The 10,914-nt window shown below is 47.9% G+C and overlaps 1 protein-coding gene across 1 annotated transcript in view; it reads right to left on the reverse strand.

Annotated features, from left to right (window-relative positions):
- Positions 1-10,914, reverse strand: part of PLA2G2C (phospholipase A2 group IIC) — a 25,633-nt gene that overhangs the window by 14,009 nt on the left and 710 nt on the right. The gene's annotated exons all lie outside the window — the stretch shown is intronic.

A 10,914-nucleotide genomic window follows, 5' to 3' on the forward strand; every position in this document is an offset into this window, starting at 1 on the left:
GGCCCAGCGGCCATGGCTCACGGGCCCAGCCGCTCCGCGGCATGTGGGATCTTCCCAGACCGGGGCACGAACCCGCGTCCCCTGCATCGGCAGGCGGACTCTCAACCACTGCGCCACCAGGGAAGCCCAGGGCAGCGCCTTTGAGCTCCCTCAGCTGTTACTGCTTATGGCAGGAGACAAAGACCACGAGAACCCCAAAGACCTTCATTCCTGAGGAGACCTGGGGGTCCGAGGCACCAGGATCACACTTGCGTCTGCTTTCGAGGGCTCTGCCAGCTGAACTTCTGTTTGGGGAGGAAATAACCAAAATGAGGGAGGCCACGTGGATGTGAAACCCCAACCACAGTGCAGGCCTTCAAAAGCCCTCAGTGGAGGGCTCCGAGCAAAGAGACCTTTTTCAAACCTAATTATCTCTGAATATGATAATCCCTCGGTTATTTAGACCTAAATATAAAGATGAGAAGGGTTCAGTTGTTTGAAAAGTGCAAGGTTTTTGGTTTTTTTAAAATCTCTTTCTTTGGCAATACTATGCCTTCATCTTTTATTTTTTTTTCTTTTGAAGATTCAGTATTTCCTCTGTTGCCAAGTTGACAGGCAAATGCTATATGGCTCGTGTTGGAAATCCAGCGTGGGAATGTCTGCCCCATCTGCATGGTAGTCCCCCTCTGTTTTCCTTCCTTGATGCCCAGTTATTCATAAACTTAGCCCCTCTGAATCTGGCTTTCCTCTCCTAAAGAGACTAAAATTGGGGCTTCCCTGGTGGCGCGGTGGTTGAGAATCTGCCTGCCAATGTAGGGGATACAGGTTCGAGCCCTGGTCTGGGAAGATCCCACATGCCGCGGAGCAACTAGGCCCGTGAGCCACAACTACTGAGCCTGCGCGTCTGGAGCCTGTGCTCCGCAACAAGAGAGGCCGCGATAGTGAGAAGCCCGTGCACCGCGATGAAGAGTGGCCCCCGCTTGCCGCAACTAGAGAAAGCCCTCGCACAGAAACGAAGACCCAACACAGCCAAAAATAAATAAATAAATTTTTTTAAAAAGAGACTAAAATTGCCTATCAGTAATTTCAAACATTTGGTAAGAAATTAGTTGGAATCTAAAAAAAAAAAAAATGATACAAATGAATTTATTTACAAAATGGAAATAGACTCACAGACATAGAAAACAAACTTATGGTTATCAAAGAAGGCAGTGGAGGGGGGATAAATTAGGAGTTTGGGATTAACAGATACACACTACTGTATATAAAATAGACAGACCACAGGGAACTCTACTCAATACTCTGTAATAACCTACATGGGAAAAGAATTTGAAAAAGACTAGGTATATGTATATGTATAACTAAATCACTTTACTGTACACCTGAAACTAACACAACATTGTGAATCGATTAAACTTCAATTAAAAAAAGAAAAAACACTTAGCAGATCATTGCATCATAACAATTTATTATTTCTTTTTTGAAAAATAAATTTATTTATTTATTTTTTGGCTGTGTTGGGTCTTCGTTGCTGTGCGCAGGCTTTCTCTAGTTGCGGCGAGCAGGGGCTACTCTTTGTTGCGGAGCACAGGCTCTAGGCATGCAGGCTTCAGTAGTTGTGGCACGTGGGCTCAGTAGTTGTGGCACGCAGGCTCTAGAGTGCAGGCTCAGTAGTTGTGGCACATGGGTTTAGTTGCTCCACGGCATATGGGATCTTCCTGGACCAGGGCTCAAACCTGTGTCTCCTGCATTGGCAGGAGGATTCTTTACCACTGTACCACCAGGGAAGTCCCATTTTTATTTCTAATAAAGTAAATTCTTTGTTTAAAAAAAAAAAAAAGAAAAAAGAAAAAAAATTCGTACATGCCAGGTGATATTTTCTTTAAGGGCTTCATGGGTGTTACATTATTTAATCCTCACAATAACTTAAGAGGCTCTATTATCAGCTTAGAGATGGAGAAACTGAGGCCCAGAGAGTTTGGACAATTTCCTTGTGCTCAGACAGCCCCCTACTGCACAGACTTGTGGGGACCAACCAAACTAATGCAAGTAAAACTGCTTGGCACTATAAAGTGCTGTACCAGGCGACCACACCCTTCTTCTTATTATAGCATCGTACAGAAAAACCCGAACGAACTTTTTGGCCAAACCAATATTATTAGCAATGGTAATGGTAGCCATATCCGGCACACTTCTCCCAGGACGACAGAGGAGAATGTGGGCTCAGGGTCCCACATCCTCACATGGAGCCCCCACTAGTCAGTCAACAGCTCTCTTTAAATACAAGTGGTTTTTATGCATTCCATCATAAATCAGGCTAAATCTGATAAGGTCAGGACTTGGAGAATGAACACTAGCTCAGCAGAGCCTAGAGGATTTGGCAGGTGTAGAGCTTCAGCTAGATTTGCACTCCATGGCAAAGTTTCCCAGGAAAATTTCAAAACGAGCGACCTGCTGAAGCATCCTGGGAGAGTTTACCATTTTTGCCCTCGTTGGCAAGTTTCTGGTGGATCCTTCGAGACTGGGCCCTGACCAGGCCCGGTCCCAGGCAGCCTTCGTTTCAGATGCTGCACGGATGTTTTTAAATGAGGTTCCATCTTACAGGCTGGCTTCCTTTGTCTCTTTTGAGTGTGAAAAAATAACTGTGTGGTGGTTTAGCCCATGATGAAGGGACTCATATCTTTCAAAAGATCGGGTGGTGACACTTTGGAGAGACAAAGAAAGGGACCTGGGTGCTCATCTCATTACTACCCGTAATGAGATGGTACAGACTCTTATTAAGCACCAACTATGCGTTCTTCTAATGAGACAAGATTGTGGCCCAAGGTGGGCCTCCAAGCTGACCAGAGACCAAATAGGTAAATATAGACCATATATAGATCAAAAGCCCCATGTGCAGAAATTCTATTCATTCTCCATTGATCCCGAATGCTTGGCATAGCTTCTGGCAGGTCCTCTCTTTAGGGATGGGATATCAGCTGTTCCTGACACTCTCACTCACTCACTGGGAATTGCCTCTGTCTGGTAGAAGGTTATGACCCCGCCAGGTGATGGGGGGAGGAGTAGCCCCTGGTCGAGGTGATGATTTAAAGGGCCAAACCCCCCACCCCAGGATGTTGAGAAAAGGGAACTCTCGTGCACTGTGGGTAGGAATGTAAATTGGTGCAGCCTCTGTGGAAAACCATGTGCAGAAATTCTATTCATTCTCCATTGATCCCGAATGCTTGGCATAGCTTCTGGCAGGTCCTCTCTTTAGGGATGGGATATCAGCTGTTCCTGACACTCTCACTCACTCACTGGGAATTGCCTCTGTCTGGTCGAAGGTTATGACCCCGCCAGGTGATGGGGGGAGGAGTAGCCCCTGGTCGAGGTTGATTTAAAGGGCCAAACCCCCCACCCCAGGATGTTGAGAAAAGGGAACTCTCGACAGAGGAGAATGTGGGCTCAGGGTCCCACATCCTCACATGGAGCCCCCACTAGTCAGTCAACAGCTCTCTTTAAATACAAGTGGTTTTTATGCATTCCATCATAAATCAGGCTAAATCTGATAAGGTCAGGACTTGGAGAATGAACACTAGCTCAGCAGAGCCTAGAGGATTTGGCAGGTGTAGAGCTTCAGCTAGATTTGCACTCCATGGCAAAGTTTCCCAGGAAAATTTCAAAACGAGCGACCTGCTGAAGCATCCTGGGAGAGTTTACCATTTTTGCCCTCGTTGGCAAGTTTCTGGTGGATCCTTCGAGACTGGGCCCTGACCAGGCCCGGTCCCAGGCAGCCTTCGTTTCAGATGCTGCACGGATGTTTTTAAATGAGGTTCCATCTTACAGGCTGGCTTCCTTTGTCTCTTTTGAGTGTGAAAAAATAACTGTGTGGTGGTTTAGCCCATGATGAAGGGACTCATATCTTTCAAAAGATCGGGTGGTGACACTTTGGAGAGACAAAGAAAGGGACCTGGGTGCTCATCTCATTACTACCCGTAATGAGATGGTACAGACTCTTATTAAGCACCAACTATGCGTTCTTCTAATGAGACAAGATTGTGGCCCAAGGTGGGCCTCCAAGCTGACCAGAGACCAAATAGGTAAATATAGACCATATATAGATCAAAAGCCCCATGTGCAGAAATTCTATTCATTCTCCATTGATCCCGAATGCTTGGCATAGCTTCTGGCAGGTCCTCTCTTTAGGGATGGGATATCAGCTGTTCCTGACACTCTCACTCACTCACTGGGAATTGCCTCTGTCTGGTCGAAGGTTATGACCCCGCCAGGTGATGGGGGGAGGAGTAGCCCCTGGTCGAGGTTGATTTAAAGGGCCAAACCCCCCACCCCAGGATGTTGAGAAAAGGGAACTCTCGTGCACTGTGGGTAGGAATGTAAATTGGTGCAGCCTCTGTGGAAAACAGTACGGAGGTTCCTCAAAATATTAACTAGAACTACCATACGACCCAGCTATTCCACTTATGGGTAGTTACCCAAAGAAAACAAAAACACTAATCTGGAAACACAGATGACCCATATGTTCATTATTTACAGTAGCCAAGATATGAAAGCAACCTAAGCATATGTGTATATATATATATATATATATATATATATATATATAAAATGAAATATTACTCAGCCATAAAAAAATTAAAATTTTTGCCATTTGTAACAACACGGATGGGCCTAGAGGGTATTATGCCAGCTGAAATAAGTCATAAAAAGAAAGACAAATACCATATAATTTCACTTATATGTGGTATCTAAAAAACGAAACAAATGAACAAACAAAACAAAACAGAAACAGAGTCATAAATATGGAGAACAAACAGGTGGTTACCAGAGGGGAGGGAGGTGGAGGGTTGGATGAAAGAGGTGAAGGGCATTAAGAGACACACATTTCCAGTTATAAAACGTCACGGGGATGTAATATACAGCACAAGGAAGATAGTTGATAATACTGTAATAATTTTGAGTGGTGACAGATGGTTAATAGACTTATCATGGTGATCATTTCATAATGCATTTCCTCAGTCACTCTGGTAAACCCCTGAAATTAATACAATATTGTAGGCCAACTATACTTCAATAAAAAAATAAATCTAAAAAAAAAGGGCCGCCCCTTTGCGTCCTTCAGGACAGCTCTGAAAGGCCATCCCAGGTCTCCCAGAGCTCGCTGGGGGACCAGCTGTGGCCTTAGCAACTGTCGCCACGTGTCAGCTTCTCCTACTTCCCAACTTCGCCTGGTTCACTTCCGCACAGGTGTCTCTCCAGGGAGCCTCCTGGCAATACACTTCTCCAGCTCAGAGGCTGTGTCCGGGGAGGCCAGTCCAAGCCTGGGCAGAGTGATGAGGCTCGCTCTAGTGGTTGTATACGTAAATGCCTTTGAGCTCAGAGAAAGGAGCTGTGGACTCACCTCCAAAAGGACGGAGGTGTTTGAGGGGGCCTTGAATGACCTGAAATTTGTATTCTGCTCCTATTTCCTCCTCACTACAATCCTACCGGGCAGGACCTATCACTTCTTCATTTGACATTTGAGAAACCAACTCAGAGAGGAGAGGTGACCCGAAAGAGATCCACACGGCTACCAAGTGGTGGGGCCAGGACTAAGCTCTGTTCCCCAACTTCAAATCCACCTCGCCGGGCTCCCTACCTAAACCTCTTGTCTGTGTGGCATTTTGAAAGTTACAGAGCCTTTTCATAGACCCTGACCTCCACAGCTGTGACTTAGGCAAGACAGACATGGTTCTCTCCCTTTGAGTAATCATTTATGGGTGCTTTGAATTGTGCTGAACCAAAGCCAAGAGCACAGGGCTAGGGGCCCAGAGACTTGATGAAGGGGGAGACGGAGGGAGGGAGGGAGGGAGGGAGGCATGACTCTTACGCCAGCCTCTAGGGCAGCAGCCAGCAAGTTGGCAGGTCCCTAGGAGCGACTCTCTCAAACCCATTACTTCATCTTACATGGACAGTGATGAAACATTGGTTGGCTTTTCTCCCCATGGAGAAAATAAGGAGGAAAGAGCCTACAAGATCCACAAGTCAAAGATCATTCTATTTTGTTCACCTAGAGTCTAACTAGCACAGTGCCTGGCACAAACTAGTGCTAATGATGGTGACGGTTAACATGTGTATCACGTTTGCTTTACACCTGGCACAATTCTGAGCACTTCGCAAATATTTACTCTTTAAGTCCTCATGTTTAGTCCTCAGCTAGATAACTACTGTTATTATCCTCGTTTTGAAGATAAAGGAAACTAGGCACGGAGAGATGGGCAGTAATAAATATTTGAGGGGTGAATGAATGAATGAATGATCCAAGGCCTATCATGCTTCAAGTCACAGAAATAAAAACGAAACCACAATCCATTGAGGAGTAGAATGGGGCTAAGCCTGGTACGTGGATTATCTCCTCGAATCCTCTTTCAATCCTCCCGAAGAGGCACAGATGATCAAGCCCAGTTCACAGATGAGGGGATAGAGACTGGCAGAGGGTAGGTAGGTTGCCCTGCAAATTGACAGAGCCAGGGCTTAGTCCAGGCATGTCTGACTCCAAAGACAGCACCCCTAACCCCTTAGCAGTTCTCTTGCTTACCTGTGGGTCACTGAGCCACACCCTGTGACTATCCAACACACAGCTGAGAAAACAAAACCGAAGACACCCCTGAGCATCCAAGCACATGGCACAATGCTCTTATTTTCGACAAAATTCTAGCAAGAGCATCAGCCTCTTTTTCTCAGACCCAGAAGTTGAACAGACATTAGAAAAAAGAGTGGCTGCTCTTAGCAGGAAGGCAAGGGAGAGAGAGGAATGACTAAAAGGATAACCAACCAAGCCCGCAAACCTGGGGCCAGGAGCGCAGGGCAGATGGCTCCAGCCACGTCAACAGTATTGCACCTGGAGCGTAGTTATTGCCTTCCAAGCCCCGAGAAAAGGTTGTAGTGTGCAGAGATGCCACTTCCTGTCACAGCCACTGCAGCTCCCTGAGCCTCAGTGTCTTCATCTGTGAGATGGAGACAATAGTCCTGGCCCCCGACAGATTGCCAGCAAGATTCAACAAGCTCCCGATGGCAAAAGCACTTGGTCAACAGTAGCCAAGGTGAGTTACCACGTCTGGTATGTTTTGTTGAAGAACACTGAGAAGAGTAGGCATACATTTTTGGAAGTTTTCCAATAATAGGGCAGAAATAATACTTTAAAAAGAACAACTGCAGTATGTCAAGGGGCGAATTTCATTTTCTAGAAACTTCTCTCTTGCAGTGCCCTCAGGAAGCTGATTCATCGGGAGGCATGACTAACTGTGGCAGCCTCTTGGCCTCTTTACCAGAAGATCCACCCAGTTCGCCTTCTGCTTGAAGGTTATCCATGATCTCAATCGACATGTCTAATGGGATTGAGGACAGACAGAGTAGGACACTGGGTACAGGCTCCAAAATCTACAAGTCACTAGTTCAAAAAAAAAAAAAAGGCCGATTGCTCTTCGGGGACAAGCTGCTAAGAAACTGAAGCTCCTGCCTTCAGCCCAGCCCCGGGGGAGGGCTCATTTAGACTTCAAGCCACATACCCCTGAGGGGATACCAACTGGCAACTTGCTGGATCTCTCATAGAAAAGCCAGCTGTGTGATCAACATCTCCATCAATTGAATTCTCATATGTACCTACCACTCAGCAGGCACGTGGTGGGCAAAGCAGGAAACTCAGACACAGGCAAGCTCCTGCCCACAAGGAGCTCATAATCTACCGAAGGAGATGTGCACCGTGAGATGAGAACAACAGGATGGTGCACTTAACCCTCACCAAGCACTTACCACACGCCAGGCACTATGCTAAGATCTTTACACGTGTTATCTCATTTCACCCTCGCAACAATCCTATTGTCATCATCTCCATTCTACAGATGTGAAAACTGAGGTCCAGAGAAGTTAAAGCAGTTACCCAAGGTCTCCAGCTAGCAAGGGGTGGAGCTGGGATTCAAACTCAAGCCTTGACCCCAGAGGTCACGCCTGCAACCCCATGACCAGCGCAATAGGCAGGTACAGGTAAAGTGCCAGGTGGGAATGCTGGGGTGGGGGATGGGCCTCTGGGGTACAGGGTGGGCTTTGGAATCAGCTGAACTGGGGTTCTAAAACTGCTCTGCCAATCATTAACTTGGGGGGCCCTGAGATTCGATTGTTTTCTACAACTACATTGACAGGGAGGAGAGTCCTGAAGATTAGAGGAGTTGTCCTAGTGGGGGTCCATGGTGCCATCTTGGGCATCTTCCACTGGACCAAAAGGGATCAGAGAAAGCACAGGAGGGGTGTGTGTGTCGGGGCGGCGGGGGGGTGTGTGGTCAGGAAAGGTCTTCAAGAAAATGGTGATTTTTAAGATGGGCCTTGAAGGATCAGTAAATTTGGATTAACTTCAAGGAAGGGAGCAGGGTCGGGCAGGCACACGCAAAGACCCTGGAGGTGAAAAAGCTGAGGGCCCATTTGGCGGACAAGCTGGCTGGAGCCCAGGAAGAGAGCTGTGGAGTAGAGAGACCCATGGCTGGGAAGGAGGTGAATCCACATTTAAGCTGGCAGGGCAGTGACCTTGGGCCGTGTTTACTGAGAATCCACTTTGTATGTGTGCTGAAGACCTGGCCTTAAAGGGTTCATCCTTTAAAGACATCCTCTTCAAAAAAGGCAGAGAGACAAGGGTAGCGGAGTCAGCCCTCTCTTTAAAGAGCAGGCAGGCACAGCAATTGGCTGGCCAGCTTTCTTTCTTTCCCTTCCCTCCAGCCTCTCCCCTAGGGCTGTGCATTCCATGGCCCCTGGGAGCAAAAGGCACACCCTGCTGAAGATGAAACAGACCCTAGGCATAAGCACCGTTTCACTGTGTGCACACATGGGGACACGTCCACGCACACAAACACACTCACGCACACAAATGGGGTAAGAAGCCGATCGGATTTTCCAAAAGATTGCATAATTCTTAGGTGATATTAAAATAGCTGATGAAGAATCCGCTTTAATCTTTTTTGGGTGGGCGTTGAAGGGCTGAAGAGCCTTGCTTAGATATTTCTGACAGAATCATTTACAAGAAATAAGCCGCCAGCACAGGGCTTTAAAACCTTCAGCTCCTAAAACCTCTAGCTCCTGCACCTTCTTGGGTCCTTAGATGCCTCCCTAGATGTGCAGGGTGGGTGAGGGGGTAACCCTAGCAGGGGGCCTGCCCAACCCAGGCCCTCGCCAGCAGCTCCCACAGATCAGGTGCTTCTTTTCTGAGATGGGAAGGAATACCACCGCTGAAACGATCCCCTCTTTCCCAGGCCCCCAGAGAACTTCCTGTCCGTGCCAATCACATGGCACCTAATCATGTCCAGCCTATGCTGCTCTTCCACCCTTGGATCAGATTGTATTGAAAAGAATCTGATTTGTAACTCCGTATGACTGTGTGACTTGTCTCCTCAGCCAATTGTGAACATCTTGCAGGAGCGTTAGAGCTGTGCTCTATTACAGTCCTGTATCCATGCATCTGGGATAGACAAGGTAGCAAACATTTTGCCATTATGCTAGGTAGTGAATCTGAATTTCTTCCTCTTATGATATGGTTCTTGAATGTCTCCTAACATTATCTTCTAATAATATAGTCACTAGTTATCCCTCTGCAAATTCCAAGAGTCTAGAATAGGGCCTGGCAGACAAGTGTCCAGTTAGGACTCCTTCTGAAGCTATCTTAATTCCATCTTGGACGAAAACCTTCATCTATTAAGTTGGGATCTGAAGGGTAAGTGGCCATTAGGCAAAGAAAGAGGATGAGGAGTTGGGGAGCGTGGAGAAGAATCTTGTAGGCAGAGGGGACAGCAGGAGCAAAGGCCTGGAGTGTGATGAGGGTGTGTACAGGTGTGACCCTGTGGCTGGGGACAGGCTTCAGGGCAGCCCTGGAGCAGCAGTGAATCTCGGACAGAATCAGAGGATGGGTTCCCTCCCATCGGAACAGGAGGGAGGAAGGAAAGCAAGGAGACAAAAGTAGGCAAGTTTGTAGGTCTGAGGGCAGAAAGCTAAGAAAGTTTCCATATGATGGCTTCTATTTTCTCTCTGAGGAGGGAAGTAAGGATATCTTCTGAGCAGGAGGAGGAACGAGGAGAGGTGAGAGGTTTTAGGAGAGAGGACAAGGTTTGAAATAGCCGCTGAGAAGAAAGGAGTCAAAACTGGGCTGAGGAAAGTGGGAGGAATTCTGTGTAGGATTGAGCGTCCAAAGGAGCTTGGAGACCCCATGTTTCCATGACATCAATGCCTATGGCTGGTCAAGATTTCTTCAGGACCTTGGTGTAGGTGGACTGGTTGGGGTTTCCTCAGGTGGGAGTGATGGAAAGACAGCAGGACAAGGGCACGGCTTCTTGCAAGGTAATAGCTGAGGTAATGGAGCTTGAACTCAACAGGGTAGGGAAGACGCAGGTTGATATGGAGAAACCAGAAAGGCAATGGACGGGCCTCTGGAAGATGTTGAATGACAAGCGTGGTAGAAGTGGCTGGAGTTGTGGAAGAAGTCATGGTCAGGAGGGTCAAAGCAGGTGCAGATGTAGCTACAGCAAGATTTCGGATGTGGCCCGGGAGTGGTAGGCTGATAGGGAAATGAGGAGGTCAAGGAACGGGTGTCAAAGGGCGGACTCAAACAGATGCCCTAAAGGCAGCCGCTCAGATTCTAGGATTCACAAGAATCAGTCAGCTCAGCAGCTTCATCTGACAATCAGGGACACTGAGAGGGTCAGGGCCTGAGCCAAGGTCACGAAAGGGGTTTGAGGCAGGCGGGCCCGCCACCCCCAGCCTCCTGGCCAGGGCTCTCCTCCCCCTGGACGCCCTTTCCCCCAGGAGATGTGCAGCGAGGCAGGCAGGCTAGGTGAGGAAATGAGGAGGCAGGAGAGGCCAGGCCTGAGTCCCCACCCCGTCGCCTCCCAGGGCCTCAGCCCCCGCGCCCAGCCCCGACCCGCC

Source organism: Physeter macrocephalus, chromosome 3 (assembly GCF_002837175.3).
Source record: "Physeter macrocephalus isolate SW-GA chromosome 3, ASM283717v5, whole genome shotgun sequence".
Classification (NCBI taxonomy): domain Eukaryota; kingdom Metazoa; phylum Chordata; class Mammalia; order Artiodactyla; family Physeteridae; genus Physeter; species Physeter macrocephalus.